General features: G+C 36.7%; 1 pseudogene; it reads right to left on the reverse strand.

Annotated features, from left to right (window-relative positions):
• Positions 1-8470: 8470 nt before the first annotated feature.
• LOC112321346 (N-alpha-acetyltransferase 50 pseudogene) lies at positions 8471-9634 on the reverse strand (annotated as a pseudogene).
• Between the last annotated feature and the right edge of the window lie 1261 nt (positions 9635-10895).

Below are 10895 nucleotides of genomic sequence, written 5' to 3' on the forward strand. Positions count from 1 at the left end.
GAATAATACAAGTTAGAAGACAGTGACCAACATATTTAAAATACTAAGACAAAGAAATCAATCTAGAATTCCATACTTTGTGAATCTATCTTGGAAAAATAAAGGTTAAATAAAGACTATCTTAGACATAAAGGCTGAAAGAATCCAGCAGGAGCAGCAGACCCACACTATAATGATAAAGGGAATCTTTCAGGCAGAAGAAAAACATACCAGACAGCAGTCTAGATCTGCATAGAGAAAAGAAGAGCATGAGAATGATAACAGTTTGGGTAGCTACTGAAAATGTTTTTATCCTTATCATTTAAATATTTTACATATAATTGACTATTTAAATAAAATAATTAAAAATATATAATTAAACTTTTTATATCATAAATTAAGTGATGTATCATGTGAAGCTTGACTGTAATAAATTTAAAAAGTATATATTACTAATTCCAGCCACCACTAAGTAAAATGAACAGTTTTACTATTAAGCCAACAAGGAGATGAAATAAATAATAAAAGATAATCAATTAGCCCCCCAAAAGGCAGAAAAAGACTAAACAAATTAAAAATAAAGTGCAAGATAATCAAGTTAAACCTATGTCAATAATTACATTGAATATAAATTGTCTAAATACCCCAATTAAAAGTCAGATAATTTCAGATTAAATAAAAGAGCAAGACCCAACTATTTCTCCCTGTGAAAAACACATTATAAACACACAAATAAAGTAAGCACGAAAGAATGGGGGAAAATATCCTATACTAACACAAGTCAAAAGAAATCTGGAGCAATCTAGACCATTTCAGAGCAAAGAATACAAGGTGGGGTGGGAGACAAAAGACCAGAATTATTTATAAAAAACTGCATTAACTTATAAATTAAAATAAAATTATAAAAAATTGTTCTTACATGTTTAAACTTCAGTCACCTTCAAAGTACTCTCCATTTAATGCACTACACCTATCAAGACATTTTTACACTGCTCAAAACAGTTTTTGAAGTCATCCATTCTGATGCCTTTTAGTGCTTCTGCCATTTTTTGTTTCTCTCTTCCACATCAGTAAAATGTTCCTGTTTCAGGACTTTTTCATCTGGGGAAACCAAAAATAAAGTTCCTTGGGGAGATGTTGGGTAGATAGGGAGACTGGGGCATGAGGGTCATGCTGTTTTTGGTCAAAAACTCCTAAACACTCAATGCAGTGTGGACAAGTACACTTGTAAACTAACCATTAGGAAATGGGTGAACACATTGAAAGAGCCTTCAAAAAAACAAGCAAACAAAATATAATCAGAGACATTGAAATTAAGAACAAACTGACAGTAACCAGAGGGGAAGTAGGAGGGGGTAATGGGGGCAAAAGGAGGAAGGGTTTTCAGGGACAACTATAATGACACATGGACAAAACTGAGGGGGTGGGGTCAAGGGATGGAGTTGGGGATGGCTGGGATTGGGGGAGTGGTGGAAGGAAATGCAGACAACTGCACTTGAACAACAATAAAAGAAAATTCATTGAAGCAGAATGCAGCCTCTCACAATAATGCCAGCTGGTGCACTGATACAGATGGGTTCTGCATTTAGAACACTCAGCTAATTGGGGAAGCCTGTACTACAAGGGGCCCACCCTACAGAAGATAATTTCATTTTTTGGGGGTCCCCCTCGTATTACTAAGGGTAAAGAAGTTCATTTCATAATACGACATTTTATTCAACAGAAGAGAAAAACAATTCTAAATGTTTATGCACCTAATCACAGAGCTTCAAAATGCACAAAACATTGAAAGCCCTGATATTATTAACCAATGTCACCCCAGTAAATTTAATTAAAAAAAAAAAACATGAGCAAAAACTGATAAAACTGCAACCACAATATGGTTTATGTTTTTCAACTTATTCAACTTTTATTTTGTTTTTTTTTTCCTCAAGAAATTCTTACAGTTCTCATAGAATTGATTCTGTACATTTCCTGTTAAGTTTAAATCTGCATATTTCACATTTGATAATAATTTCTTGATCTGCAATATTTCAAAATTTAGACTTTTGGTACACTTCACTTAGTATGTTTCTAGTCATAGCTCCTACCTTATACCCATTCTGTTGTGGAATTTCTGAATGTTTGTTCTCTTTAAATATGATTTACAAAAAACCTACTTTTCATGCTATGAACCACATTATTCAGGCAGTACTTCCTCAAATCAGAGTGCTCTTTAAGCCATATATTCTTTGTGCTTCTCTGTTCAATACTGCATTTTTTCTCACCTCACTAAATCAATACAAGAAGTTTTACAGAAGCTTTTTAAAAAATTAATGCTTTTTTTTTCCCTTGGGAAGAGCTGAATACATAAAAATGCATCATTTTGTAGAATATCCTTTAACTGGAATTTCTTTGATGTTTTTCTCATTATTAGAGTAGGGCTATGGGTTTTGGCATGGAAGATCACAGAGGTAAAGTGCCATTCTCATCATATTATAGCAGCAGTGCACACTATCAACATGATTTATACTGATTATGTTAACATTGATCAACTGGTAAGACAGTGCTTATTAAGATTATCCACTATGAAGATGCCCCTATCCAACCAGCTTCTGTGCACAACCCACACATAACAAGTGGGGAGTTATGTTCTAGTTCCTTAAGGATGTAGCTGCTACTTAAGTTATTCTTCATCAATTTGTCTCTTCTCCCCATTTACTTATTTGATCATTTATTTATACCAGTATAGAATCATGCAAATTTATTTTTATTTTTGTTAATATATTTTTATTTTATTTTTATTGCTCAAAATGTTTAGCTTTGAAAATAGGGTGCTCTGTCAAGTTGGGTCATTTCTCCCTTTGACATATGCCCAACACTGGAATTTTCTCAAGTATTTTCCTTACATTCTAGCACAGGAAGATGCTCCAGGATCACACTATATGTTCTTGTTCCAGTCCTCAAATACATCATTTTTAAGTACCCCTGTTTTTTTTTTTTTTTTACAGAATGGTATTATAAAACACTGTATGTGTGGTAGGTGTGCTAATTGGTACTGGTAACATTGCTTCTAAGCCCCATCCCTCTTAGCTCACAGAGAGAAGAAATATACAAGTATACTAACATAAATATATCTAAATATCTGTAAATATGATCAAATTTACATTGTTTCTTCTTAATAACTCTGGTTTCAAATAGAAGAGGGAAGACTAAGTAAGCCATTCTCATATGTTCTACATTTCACATGTGTAGCTGCATTTTTTGAGAATTTGTCTCCCCTTTGCAAGATGTAAGATTTTCTTTTTCATTGTTGTTCACATACAGTTGTCTGCATTTTCCCCTCACCACTCCCCTACACCCCAGTTATCCCCAACCCCTCCCCTGATCCAACCCACCCGCCTTAGTTTTTTCATGTGTGCTTTATACTTGTTCCTGAAAACCCTTCCCCATTTCCCCCCATTATCCCCTCCCACCTCCCCTCTGGTCACTATCAGATTGTTCTTAATTTCAATGACTCTGGTTATATTTTGCTTGCTTGATTGTTTCATTGGTTAGGTTCTACTTAAATGTGAGATCATATGGTATTTGTCTTTCACTGCCTGGCATATTTCACTTAGCATAACGCTCTCCAGTTTCATCCATGCTGTCGCAAAGGGTAGGAGCTCCTTCTTTCTCTCTGCTGCATAGTATTCCATTGTGTAAATATACTATAGTTTTTTGATCCATTCGCTTACTGATGGGCACTTACATTGCTTCCAGAACTTGGCTATGGTAAATTGTGCTGTTATGAACATTGGGTTGCATAGATTCTTTTGGCTTGGTATTTTAGGGATCTTAGATTATAATCCCTGCAGTGGAATTGCCAGGTCAAAAGGCATTTCCATTTTTAGTTTTCTGAGGAAATTCCATACTGTTTTCCACAGTGGCTACATCACTCTGCATTCCCACCAACAGTGCACTAGGGTTCCCTTTTTTCCAAATCCTCTCCAACACTTGCTGTTTGTTGATTTGTTTGTGATGGCCATTCTGACTGGTGTGAAGTGGTATCTCATTGTGGTTTTAATTTGCATCTCTCTGATGCTTAGTGATGCTGAGCATCTTTTTATATGTCTCTGGGCCCTCTGTATGTCCTCTTTGCAGAAGTGTCTGTTCAGATTTTTTGCCCATTTTTTAATTGGGTTGTTTGTCTTCCTGCAGTGGAGTCATGTGGGTAGTTCTTTATATATTTTGGAGGTCAAACACTTGCCCAAGGCATCATTGGCAAATATGTTTTCCCATATGGTTGTTTCTCTTTTTATTTTACTAGCTGTTATTTATTTATTTGCCTGGAAGTGCAGCTTTTATTAGGTGTCATCTCTTTTCATTTTAATGCTGATTTCTTTAGTGTGCAGCATTTTATTTTGATGAGATTTCATTTGTTTATTTTTTCCTTTATGTTCCTTGTTCTAGAGGACATATTGGTGAAAATATTGCTGCATGGAATATCTGAGGTTTCCCTGCCTATGTTCTCCTCTAGGACTTTTATGGTGTCACAACTTATATTTAAGTCTTTAACCACCTTGAATTTATTTTTGTGTATGGTGTATGTTGGTGCTCGAGTTTCAGTTTTTTGCATGTAGCTGTCCAGCCCTCCCAACACCATTTGTTGAAGAGGCATTTTTTGATCCATTTTATGCTTCTTCCCCCTTTGTCAAATATTCATGGACCGTAGACACTTGGGTTTATTTCTGGGCTCTCTATTCAGTTCCATTGGTCCATATGTCTCTTCTTATGCCTGTACCAGACTGTTTTGATTACAGTGGCCTTGTAATACAGTTTGATGTCATGTATGGTAATGCCACCTACTTTATTCATCTTTCTAAAGACCTCTGCTGCTATTCGGTGTTGTTTCTGGTTCCATATAAATTTTTGAAATAATTGTTCTATATCTGTGAAATATGTCACTGGTCCTTTAATAGACATTGCATTGAATGTATAAATTGCTTTGGGTAGTATGGCCATTTTGATGATGTTAATTCTTCCAATCCATGAACATGCTACATGCTTCCATTTGTTTGTGTTTTCCTTAATTTCTTTCTTCGGTGTTGTGCAGTTTTCTGAGTACAGGTCTTTTACCTGTTTGGTTAGGTTAATTCTTAGGTACATTATTTTTCTTGTTGCTGTACCAAATGGGATTTTTTTCTGAGTTCTGTTTCTGATATTTCATTGTTGGTGTACAAATATGCCTTTGATTTTTGATTGACTTTGTATTCTGAAATTTTGTCAAATTCATTTATTAGGTTGAGTAGTTTTTTGATGGAATCTATAGGGTTTTCTATGTAGCTTATCCTGTCATCTGCAAACAATGACAGTTTTGCTTCCTCCTTTCCAATTTGGATGGTTTTTGTTTCTTTTTCTTGTCTGATTGCTGTGGTTAGAACTTCCAGTACTATTTTGAATAGAAATGGTGAAAGCGGGCATCCTGTCTTGTGCTTGATCATAGTGGGAAAGCTTTATTTTTTGCCCTTTGAGCAAGATGTTGGATGTAGATCTCTCATATATGACCTGTGTTATGTTAAAGTATGCTACCTCTACTTCCACCTTGATAAGTTTTTTTAATCGACTCCATTCCAGGAAGACAAACAACCCAATTAAAAAATGGGCAAAGGACTTGAACAGACACTTCTCCAAGGAAGACTTACAGAGGGCCCAGAGACATATGAAAAGATGCTCAGCATCACTAGCCATCAGAGAGATGCAAATTAAAACCACAATGAGGTATCATCTCATACCAGTCAGAGTGGCCAACATAAACAAATCCACAAACAAATGTTGGAGAGGATGCAGAGAAAAGGGAACGCTAGTGCACTGTTGGTGGGAATGCAGACTGGTGAGGCCACTGTGGAAAACAGTATGGAATTTCCTCAGAAAACTAAAAATGGAACTGCCCTTTGACCCAGCAATTCCGCTGCTGGGATTATACCCCAAGAACCCTGAAACACCAATCCAAAGAGCCTGTGCACCGCAATGTTCATAGCAGCACAATTTACAATAGCCAAGTACTGGAAACAACCTAAGTGCCCATCAGCAAATGAGTGGATCCAAAAACTATGGTATATTTACACAATGGAATTCTACGCAGCAGAGAGAAAGAAGGAGCTTATATCATTTGCAACAGCATGGATGGAACTGGAGAGCATTATGCTAAGTGAAATAAGCCAGGCGGTGAGGGACAAATACCATGTGATCTCACCTTTAACTGGAACATAATCAACAGAAGAAAAAAGCAAACAAAATATAACCAGAGACATTGAAGTTAAGAACAATCTAACAATAGCCAGGGGGGAGTGGGGTGGGGACAGTGGGGAGAGGGGATTACAGGAGCTACTATAAAGGACACATGGACAAAATCAAGGGGGAGGGTGGTGGTGGGGGAGGGAGGTGGGTTCAGCTTGGGTGGGGTGGAGGGATGGGGAGAAAAGGCATACAACTGTAATTGAATAACAATAAAAATTAAAAAAATAAATAAAACTATAAATATTAAAATACAAACAAACAAACAAACAAAAACTATGGTACATTTATACAATGGAATTCTACATTTTTACTATCTTAAGATTAGAACCCTATAAACCTATTCATTAACTATCTTCCTTTTCTCTATTATTCTTTGCACTCAAGACTGCTGAAGTCTATAGTACTTTGTACTTTCACTTTCTCAAGAAGTTAAGATTATAAAATGTTCACAAACATCGCGTAAAATAATTTTGTCTTTTAACATTTGGAGAGATAAGATTTTCTTAGTAGAATTTATGTAAGAGGATAAATATTATGAATCAACCTTCCTTTTAAAGTCAAATGACAGAATCTTCAAACTCTGTGGATTGTTTTAAAGTCTAATGAGATCATTTGCTAGGTCACCCATATTGGCAAAGCAGAAAAAATTTTAAATACTGGAGATGGGACTATGGGGGAAAACAAGAAAATATCAGTTGTCTCCTATCTTACAAGAAGTTATCAATCCATCAAAACCACTCCTTATTCATCAGAAAATGATCTGGCCTAATCCAGGCTTGTCAGTAGAAGAAGCTACTTGTTGACTTTAGCATTGCTGTTACATCTGAAGTAAACTTATGTGATGTTCTGGTATTTAAAAAAAATATATTACCCAGCACCAAGTAGTATGTGGGCAATATCAAGCACTCCATAAATATTTGTAAAATGAAAGTTCAAGGAATATACAAATAAACAGATTAGATATTTTCCTTTATTTCTAGGTAGTAAGACATCACCGAAGATTTTGGGGCAGGAGAAAGATTACATTAGTAATACTTCTAGAGTTTCACTTTTCCAAGAATAGAAGTAATATGTTTAACAATTCTTCCTCCCCCAAATCTTTAAACTCAATATCATAGCCACAAAAGGTAAGCAAATCTTGGATATTCTCCAACATATAAGCAACAGCACAGTTTGCTCTTCTCAAAAACACTGTCTATATATTCTTTCCCATATAGTAAAATGCTCAGTGGCCACACTTTTAACTGCCTGCATTAGCTGACATCAAATGCATTTATTGTGCCACAAGTCCATGTAAGCTTCCTTTTAGGTATATGTTAATATGTTCAAGAGACAATACCTGTGTCAGAATTCTTTAAAGGTATTGACCTATAAGTATATCAACTACATTTTTAAGGTTAGACTAACTACTGTGGGTTTACTGAAGAAAAAGGACAGGAATAAGAAAAGTAAGTCACAGCAAACTTCTTTTGGCCAATTAAAGGCCATTAACTTTACCTGGGGTATTTAAAAAAGTTAATGTCACCAGATCACACTCTAAAAGTTAATGGCACTAATAACAATCAACAGCAGGAAAAATAATCCTGCTAACAATCAGCCAACTCATTAGCAAAAAGCAGTTTAACTCAAATACTGAGATCAAAGTCTAACACTAACTACCCAAACTATCCCACTTACCTTCAGCCACCAGCAAGGAAAGAAGAAATAATTGCTTGAAACACCAACTCCTGAGATAGTACTTAGAAGGACAAAAGGTGAAGGTGAAGGCAGTGTCTAGGGATTAGTATCCTACAGTCTTGAAAAACCCAAAGTACCACAAACACACTAAACTTGTCTATGATTAGAGAACAAGGTATTGCTGTTGCTTCTTTTTTGTGTTTTGAAATATACAACATTTTGTAGGCTCTGCACTTCACTGTGAAAGCAGGACTAGCTAAAAATAAATTGAAATTGACACTCACATTTTTGGGACCAAATATCTTAACTGTGAAACTAAACAGATCTATACCTTCTCTTTTAAAAATCAATCCATGTCACAGCAATAAGAGAACTAAAACAATCCAAACATGATTAATTTTGAAAGTGTTTGAAAGTATTAAAACTGTTAGAAGGGAAGGAAAAAGAGGAAAAATAAGAACAAGGAGTAGGAAAAACTTTAAAAGAAGGGGTGGGAATCAATGGGCCTCTTTTTTATTTGGTGACAAGCAAGTGCAAAAAAGTATTTTTAATTTGTTCAGTTGTCTGTGTTTTGCAAGTTTGCATTCTGGCCAGAAGGGACTTTGAGATTTTTCTGCATCACATGAGCATCTGAGGGCTCTATCCTCTTACAGTAGTTCTTCTTGGTCTCAATATCTCAAAGCAAAACTTCCTGTAGAAGTCAATTGTGACACATTGCTGATCTGGACATGCAGATAGATGTCAAAAGTGCCATCATTTTCACAGATGTTTAAGACATGATTTAACATTTCAGTTCCTATTTCTAGCCTTCGGTATGGTACCAGACATCCTAGTGTTATGATGCAGTCTCTTCTGATTCTGTGAATGATCCACCCCACAGCATACTATACCTACTGCAATATCATTGAATTAGGCTAGTTTTGCTAGCTCTCCAACTCCAGCACATCCTTGTAGAACTTGTCATTGTAGCTGACTGGAAAGATGACCTGCTTTAATCTCTTCGGCTGTTTAATATTGTGTGGTGTCACATCTCCCAGCTCAATCCAGCTATCTTTTATCTTCTCTGCTGGCTAAGACCATTGTTACCACTACTATCAATGCCACTGTCAACTACCTGAGCTCTCAGTGTCCTCAGCTCAGACAATTCAACTGCACAAGCCAACCTCCCTGCCTAGGGCAGGGAGCTGAGTGGATGAGGAAGGCTACAGGAGTGGAGCAGGAGTGTCTCCTGTTGCTGGGCTAGTGGCCCTGGTCTCCACACGTGCACTCTGGGCACTGGGCCCCCACCCACAGCCTTGGCCACCAGACCTGCTGCTGTGTTGTCTGGGTTTATGCATTGGTAAGTAAAACAGAAATGGTGATTACTTTAATGAAAAAACCTAGGTTTATTCATTATTTCACTCACTGAAATACAGTGACTACCACATAGAATGTGCTAAAAAAGAGAAAGCAAGCATGCAAGAAAGGAGAAAAAGAAAAACAGTAGTTGCCTAGGACTGAGAATGGAGGAGGGCGGTGAACTAACTGCAAAGGGCAAGTAGAAATATTTGGGGTTAATTAAAATATTTTAAATCTTTTTTTTTCTGGCCAAAAATTTTAAAAATTTAATCTGTATTCTATTTTTCCCATTACCATTTAGTCCCCCTATACCCCACCCAACAATCACCACATTGTTGTCCGTGTCCATGAGTCCTTTTTCTTTTTTGCTTAATCCCTCCATCCCGTAACCTACCTCCACCACTAGCTGTCATTCTGTTCTTCATTCTGTCCCCATTTTCCTTCTTATTTCAGTTTGTCCATTAGATTCCACATATAAGTGAAATCATATGGTATTTATCTTTCTCTTATTGGCTTATATTATGTAATATAATGTTCTCCAGGTACATCCATACTGTCACAAGGGTAGAATTTTCTTCTTTTTTATGGCTGAGTAGTATTCCATTGTGTAAGTGTTCCATGTTGTTTTATCCACTCATCTACTGATGGACACGTGGGCTGCTTCCATATCTTGGTGATTGTAAATAACACTGCAATGAACATAGGGGTGCTCATGCTCTTTCCAATTAGTGTTTTGGGTTCTTTCAGATATATTCCCAGGAGTGGGTTTGCTGGGTCAAAGTCAGACCCATTTTTTAACTTTTTTGATATATCTCCATACTGCTTTCCACAGTGGCTGCACCAATCTGCATTTCCACCAAAGTACAAAAGGGTTCCTTTTCTCCACATCTCAACAGCACTTGCTTGCTCTTTTATTCATGATAGCCATTTTGACAGGGTAAGGTAATATCACACTGCAGTTTTAATTTGCATTGCTCTGACTAGTGACATTAAGCATGTTTTCATGTGTCTATCGGCCATTTGTATGTCCTCCTTGGAGAAATGTCTATTCAGGTCCTTTGGCCATTTGTTTTTACATATGGGTTGTGTTTTTTTGGTGTTGAACTTTGTAAGTTTTTTTAAAAATTTTTACTGTTATTCAATTACAGTTGTGTGCCTTTTGTCCCCATCCCTCCACCCCACCACAGCTGAGCCCACCTCCCTCCCCCACCTGCACCCTCCACATTGATTTGGTCCATGTGTCATTTATAGTAGTTGTGTAATCCCCTCTCCTCACTGCCCCCTCCCCACTCCCCCCCTGACCATTGTTAGACTGTTCTTAACTTCAATGTCTCTGGTTATATTTTGTTTCCTTTTTTCTTCTATTTATTATGTCACAGTAAAAGGTGAGATCATATGGTATTTGTCCCTCACCGCCTGGCTTATTTCACTTAGCATAATGCTCTCCAGTTCCATCCATGCTGTTGCAAATGATATAAGCTCCTTCTTTCTCTCTGCTGCGTAGAATTCCATTGTGTAAATGTACCATAGTTTTTGGATCCACTCGTTTGCTGATGGGTACTTAGGTTGCTTCCAGTACTTGGCTATTGTTAATTGTGCTGCTATGAACATTGGGGTGCATAGGTTCTTTTGGATTGGTGTTT

Source organism: Desmodus rotundus, chromosome X (assembly GCF_022682495.2).
Source record: "Desmodus rotundus isolate HL8 chromosome X, HLdesRot8A.1, whole genome shotgun sequence".
NCBI classification, from domain to species: Eukaryota; Metazoa; Chordata; class Mammalia; order Chiroptera; family Phyllostomidae; genus Desmodus; species Desmodus rotundus.